The sequence below is a fragment of the Mus caroli genome, chromosome 13 (genome assembly GCF_900094665.2).
Source record: "Mus caroli chromosome 13, CAROLI_EIJ_v1.1, whole genome shotgun sequence".
Taxonomy (NCBI): Eukaryota; Metazoa; Chordata; class Mammalia; order Rodentia; family Muridae; genus Mus; species Mus caroli.
The window spans coordinates 14,779,153-14,786,006 of NC_034582.1; the positions used below are offsets into that span (position 1 = coordinate 14,779,153).

The 6,854-nt window shown below is 39.3% G+C and overlaps 1 long non-coding RNA gene across 1 annotated transcript; it reads left to right on the forward strand.

The window, feature by feature from the left end:
• The first annotated feature begins 332 nt into the window (after window positions 1–332).
• Window positions 333–6,055, forward strand: LOC110308254. The gene is made up of 2 exons (XR_002379538.2): window positions 333–2,522; window positions 5,623–6,055. It is a non-coding gene; the product is annotated as an uncharacterized LOC110308254 (long non-coding RNA).
• The last annotated feature ends 799 nt before the right edge of the window (window positions 6,056–6,854 follow it).

The window sequence follows — 6,854 nt, forward strand, 5'->3', positions numbered from 1 at the left end:
AAGCAACACAATTTAAAAGGTATTATGCATAAGCGTGCGAGAGAGAGAGAGAGAGAGAGAGAGAGAGAGAGAGAGAGAGAGAGAGAGAGAGAGTTGTGGTGGGATATGCCTGACAGCATGGATGTAAAGCCAAGAGAGCAGCTTTTTGGAATCCATTCTTTAGTCTTTCCTCCTACCTTTATATGGGTCCTGAGAATGGAATTTAGATCCTAAGACTTCCATGGAAGATGTCTTTACTTGCTGTGACACACAATCTTAAAGATCTCGGGATATACTTTACTTCAGGATGCTTGACAGTGTGGAACACACACACACACACACACAGACACACACATACACGACACATAATCATTTTATAATATAGAAGTTTCTGATTTTAAATGAAAAGTTTGAAAACACAAAGAGTTGATGAAAACATGGTCCAGATCTGGGCATTCAATATCTTCAGTCAGATAAATGTCCACTTTCAAGGTTAAGTGAAACACTATCCCCTGTAAAGCATGGGAACACCGAAGAAGAGAGTGAGACGTATGTAGGACCCAGAAGACAGGGTGAAAGGTTTCGAAAAGCCATTATGTAGGTTCCCGCAACGATTCCACGTATCAACTCACAATAGCTGTAGTTTCCTGCACTGGGCACACACAAGACTGGCCCTAGGAACAATAAGCCAAGTGGGAGGGGGAGCTCGTGGGCCCCTCCCTTAGCTCTAAGCTCAAAGCTGTTGGTAGGTTCTGGGAGAGGAAGAAGCACTATCTGCAATTCTGGGCCCTGCTCCGAAATACGGCTCCAGAACCATGATCACATAGCCCCGCGTCAGTTTCACTTGTCATAAAGCAAACGAAATAGTCATGACCACTGTGACGCCATGATCTGGGCAGGAGGGGTTTGCGTGAAGAGGGTATGAATTGTGTTCAGGTGTGAATTGTATAAAAACAGATTTAATTGATAATAAAAGATAGAATAAAATCTTTTGGTGACTGCCACCTAGTGGTAAAAATTATAATTAAAAGACAAAAATCACATTTTCTAATGTAATGCTAAATATTTAATGATGATAGATATACCCTGACTGGATTTTTTAAAACTAATTAATCATTAATGAAATTTGCTAGCTTTGGAAACCTCTTTAGTCACATGAAGTGGTGTCACACTTGTCCTAGTTCATTTTGGCACCTTGTCGAATCTGGGAATAGGGCAATTTAATTTCCTCCAACAGACTGGTCTGCACACACGTCTATGGAACATTTTCTTGATTGCTAGTTGATGTAGGAGGACTGAGTCCACTGTGGACATGCCATCTTGAGGCCGGTGGGCCAAAGCTCTATAAGAAAGTAGCTGAGCAAGTCCGGGAAGCATGCAAGGCAGCAGCTTCGCTCCGTGTTATCAGCTGCAGTTCCTGCCTCCGGGTTCCCACATTGAGCTCTTGGGTCCCTGCATGATGGGTGGAGTGTAACTTGTAAGCCAAACAAACCCTTCCCTCCCCAAGTTGGTCAGTGTTTTATCACAGCAACAGAGAACTAAACTAGGGCAATTTCTGCACTAGGGCAATACTTTACTTCTGCATCATAAGAAACATGACCATGAAAAGGCCTACCTCTTTTCATGCTTATCTTACAATTTCTGGGGAGTCTGTTTTATTAAACCTGAATCTCTATTTTGATATGCTTATTGGCACAACGTGACTTTCGCCTTGTGTTGAAATGGTACAGTACACTATGATGGAGAAAGAACAAAACGTGGTGTCGATGATGGCCAAGAGCATGAGACTCTAACACTAAAGTTTCAGTGAGTTATGAGAGGACAAACAAGCGCATCTTGTCTATGGTTGCTTTGTTTGTTTGTTTGTTTTTGTTTTTTGAGACAGGGTTTCTCTGTGTAGCCCTGGCTGTCCTGGCATTACATATTTTTGGAAACAGATGAATTTGATTAGAGGGAAATGTACAGTTTATATTGTTGGAACAGAGAGAAACGAGCTACATAAGTATCATTTTAAAGATTGTAGTAAGTAAACACCTAAACTCACTTTGAATTAATACACAAATGAAAAAATAGAGGGGAAAAAACAAGATGCAGATTTTTTAAAGATTAAGACAGTTGATAAGGGTTGATAAGATAAAGCAATTTTAAAAACCCTGTAAAAGCAAACAGGCTTTTATTAAGTTTCCTATTTTAAATGACCACAGCATCCTGCATGTGAAAACTTGGGTGCCATCCTGTGGCACCACTGGGCTGTGGTAGAGTTTCTAGGGTCTGGAACTGAGGGAGAAGTTAGGTTCTTTTGAGATATTGAAAGCTTGACTCTCTTCCTCTCCTCACCCCTCATTGCCGTAGTCCCATGCTGTATGTACTGTGTTGTCCAAAGCACTTGTGGCCAGCTGACCATGGGCTGAAAGCTCTAAAGACTTCAGGTAAAATAATGGGCTCTCTCTTTACATTTACTCTTTCCTTTACTGCAGCAAAGGAACGCTGACTCACATAGTCCCACACTAAACAACCTTTCATCTGTGCACCTGTTGTTCCGTGTAAGTAACATTTCAGTAGTTTGCTGTAACTTTATACATAATGATGTATTCTTCAAGGGTGTTTTCTTATTCTTGAATGAATAAAAAATTTTTAGCCTGTCAGTTTTGACAAAATAAGTCAGGATAAGCGCAATATGTTAGGATAAGATGTACATCATGAGTTCTATGACAGCTTGGGATATACAGGGAGACCCTGTGTCAGAGAGAGAGAGAGAGAGAGAGAGAGAGAGAGAGAGAGAGAGAGAGAGAGAGAGAGAGAGAGAAGCTAAGGAAAAAAATAAGTGGCATTGTAGTAAGTATTTTTCCATTCTTTCCTATTACTTTGGAATAACCTCTACTCATTTAAATCTTTCTCATTTTTTATAAGCAGGAGTTTATTGTTTTTCATGTAAAACTATGCATTATTCTGAATTTTTATCTTTGACACATTAAATTATATGTTTTGAAATCCACAGCTACTATTCATTGCTGTAATATGGAAACAAGACATTGAAAATGAAGTTGTGACATGCCCCATTTGATAGTTAGAAAAGCATTTTATTGACATTGGGGAAAAATAAGGAACCAGTTTGTAGAAAGGTCCAGTTTAGTATGCTTCTATACAGCATAAACTACAACTAATAATGAATTAAAATAATAAAAACAAATATGATAGAAAAATAATCAAACAAAGGAGCTATTCAGAACTTGCAGCCTTATAATTGGAGTGGCAAGTGGTTATTCGATTACTTGAATGTGTAAAGGGATTATAACATTATCCACAAAAGTAGAAGAAGAAAATTTTGGTTTGAATGGAGAGAAATGTCCTGACTGGAGAATTGAGATTAAGAACTTTGTCAAGTTACTTGATGAATCATACGTGATGTAGGGATTTAGTGCAGGCATGAAGTTAAGCTGGACAGCCTACTTAATAAATGCATATAGAGAGAATGATCAGGTGTAAAATCCCCCATGTTTCAGTATATAAAAATGGGTAGATAAATCTGATTAAGAAAAAATAATTTGCATTTTACAACTAGAAAGAAAATTCAAAAACAGACAGAAACTTCTGTTTTTTGTTTAAACTGTAGGGTTCAAATATGCTACTAAGTATTTGTGCTATGCTACTCAACCCCTTTACCAGGCACACGGGGCAGCTGGACTTAATCTTCAGAAGTGAATAAGACACTTACCAAGCACTAGGGGTTGGAGCCCCCTATTTATCCTATCATTTTTTGTGGTATAATATTCTTAGACACATACTCTTGGTAGAAGAGCAGCTGGACTGGGAGCCTGGTGTGGTTGTAATAATAAGGTTCCATAAGTCCACACTTCCTTTGTAAAAGGATCTGAAGTTTGTGGCGAATCTGCCACGGTCCTATGTAGTACATCCATTCAGATCATATTTAGTTCTGCTCCATTGAGCAGTAAGCACAGATTGTAATAGTTTTGCAAGACAGATCTCATGAATATTTGTTCATAATTAGCTCTCCAAAGCTATGAATGATACTTTAAGCTACCAGAGACATAATGAGTGTTCTTCATTTTCAGTGTAAAATTAGTTGCATAGCAAACTAGTTCTAACAAGCAGTCAATATCCCTATCCTATCCTAGTGAGGGAAAAACCTTGGGGCATAAACCAAGACATTTGGTTTTCTACGATCCCAACCTAATACTTTATTTCTATGTTCTTGCTCATTTTAGTCTCATTAGGGTCACATAGAGTTTAAATTTATTCTCAACCCCAAACCCCATAGGAGTAATGTGAAGGTGTTGCCATGGTTTCCTGTAGCTTTCCCTCAGAACCAGATGTTGGATGTAGCCATGTTAATAAAAACACTTGGTGGAAGAGTCAGGTAGGAGCAGAGAAGGATATCAGAGGAATAAATCAATTGGAAAATGTTGTCTTAGAGTTTCTATTGCTGTGATAAAAGATGATGGCCAAAAGCAGCTTGGGAAGAAAAGGGTTTATTCGCCTTATACTTCCACATCATAGTTCATCATCAGAAGAAATCATGGTAGGAACTCATGGCGGGAACCTGGAGGAAGGAGCTAAAGCAGAAGCCATGGAACTGTGCCCAGGGGTGGCACTTCCTTCAGTAGTTCTTCCAACATCAATCATTAATCAAGAAAATGTCCTACAAATTTGCCTACTGGAGGTATAGTCTCAATTAAGGTTCTTCTTCCAAGATAACTCTAGGTTTGTGTCAAGCTGACAATTTATCTATCTATCTATCTATCTATCTATCTATCTATCTATCTATCTATCTCTATTTGTTATATGTGTGCCTGACTCAATGTATGTGCACTATATACATGCAGATGTCCATGAACACTGGAAGAAGTTGTTTGATATGCTGGAACTAACTATGCGGATGCTTGAATTCTTTTTTTTTTTTTTTTGGTTTTTCGAGACAGAGTTTCTCTGTGTAGCCCTGGCTGTCCTGGAACTCACTTTGTAGACCAGGCTGGCCTCGAACTCAGAAATCCGCCTGCCTCTACCTCCCGAGTGCTGGGATTAAAGGCGTGCGCCACCACGCCCGGCTGATGCTTGAATTCTTATGATTGACCCAAATAGTAATAAAGAAAAAGAAGATAAACTGAAATTTATCATTACTAAAGGGAAAAGAGTGGAATAAAATATTTGCTAGCCATTTGTCTGGTAAGATCTAATGTTCAGAATACTTATAAAGAACTCTTTACCTTAATAAATACATGCAGGCAATTGTATCAGCATGTTGAAGTGATGTGTGTATATATATTATGTGTGTATGTAAATGTGCATTAAGATGGGTACGGGTGCACATGTGTGTGATATATGTGCTCATGGAGGCCAACAGTTGACACTGTATGCCTTCTTTGGTCACTCTCCACTTTATTTATTGAGGCAGGAGTGTCTCTCAATTAAAACCAGCAATCAGCGGTAGACTAGTCTCTCTAGTGAACTTGCTCTGAGTGCTGGGGCAGCAGTCACAACAGCCTGTCTATTCATGTGGATTCTACATACTGCCAAACTCCAGTCCTCATGCTTGTGTGACAAGTGCTTCACCCACAATAATCTCCCCAGTCCAATTTTGGGGAATTGACAAGTGACACAACTTATTTCTCCTGCTTCTGGAAGCTTCTCGGTCCACAATCATCAGACCAGCACATTCTGTGTCTGCTGAAGATCTGTTTCTCGTCGATGGAGTCTTCCATGTGGCCTCTAGGCTATCCTCTCAGACTCTCATGAGAAGGACTGAAACCATTTATGTGTGCAGAGCTTCCATGACTCATCGCTTCACCAAAGACGCCAACTCTCCTTTTTTTCCCCTCATTTTTATTTATTCTTTGAGAACTTCATGCAATGTGTTTAAATCATATTTCTCTTTTCTTCCATTCCTCCTAGATATAGTTCTGTCTTCCCTACCCACCTGACTTTGTGTCCTTTAGAGTCTCCTTAAAGCCCTCAAGTACCATTTGTGCTGCCCATTTACTCAAGGATGTACGGCCTTCACTGAGGCATGGGCAGCTTACAAAGGGCTTCATCCTTTAAAATAAACTGATTCTCCCTCTCCCAGAATCTATTAATTGCCAAAAGATCTTTAGCTAGGAGTAGGACTTTATGCCTCTTCTCTTCATTCTGGAATTTTGTCTGGATTAGACTTACATAGTTCTGAAACATGCGATATCAGTTGTTCATATGAGCAGTTACCTTGCTATGTTCCGAAAACAGGTTCTGTGTGTGGAAGACTATTTACTTCCTCTGGTTCTTTCAATCTTTCTGCTCCATCTTTTGCAGAGATCCCTGAGCCTTGGCAGGAGAGGAATTGTGATATGCAGTGGGATAGAAATGTCCTGTTTAGGGCAGAACATTCTTTTTCTTTATACGTTGGCCAATTGTAAGACTTCAATATTTAATACTACTTAATACAAACCATGTATGCATTAGGTTTCCTAAACCAACCTTCAGACCATAGTATAACCTACATAAAAATATGTAAAGTACTCAAGTGGATACTTCTCTAAAGAAGATATGCACTGGACAATGTTAGTGACAAGGTGTTCCATGTTATCTGGTAATAAAGAAATGCAAATACAAATGCCAGGAAGCAGCACTGCATGTTCACTAGAATGGATACAATCAGAAAAAAAAGAAAGAGTGTTGGTGAGGTGGTGGGGATGAAGAAGGTGAAATGGCAGCACACGCCGCTCCTTAGCCCAAGGAGGACAAGTAAATTCGTGAGCTTCTTATTAGGAAATATACTGAGCTGTGGTGTGGATAGTGATAGACTCTGTGTCCCTTGCTACAGTCCTGTCTACTGCCATATTCTAGGCATTTATATTTTTATATATATATATATATATATATAT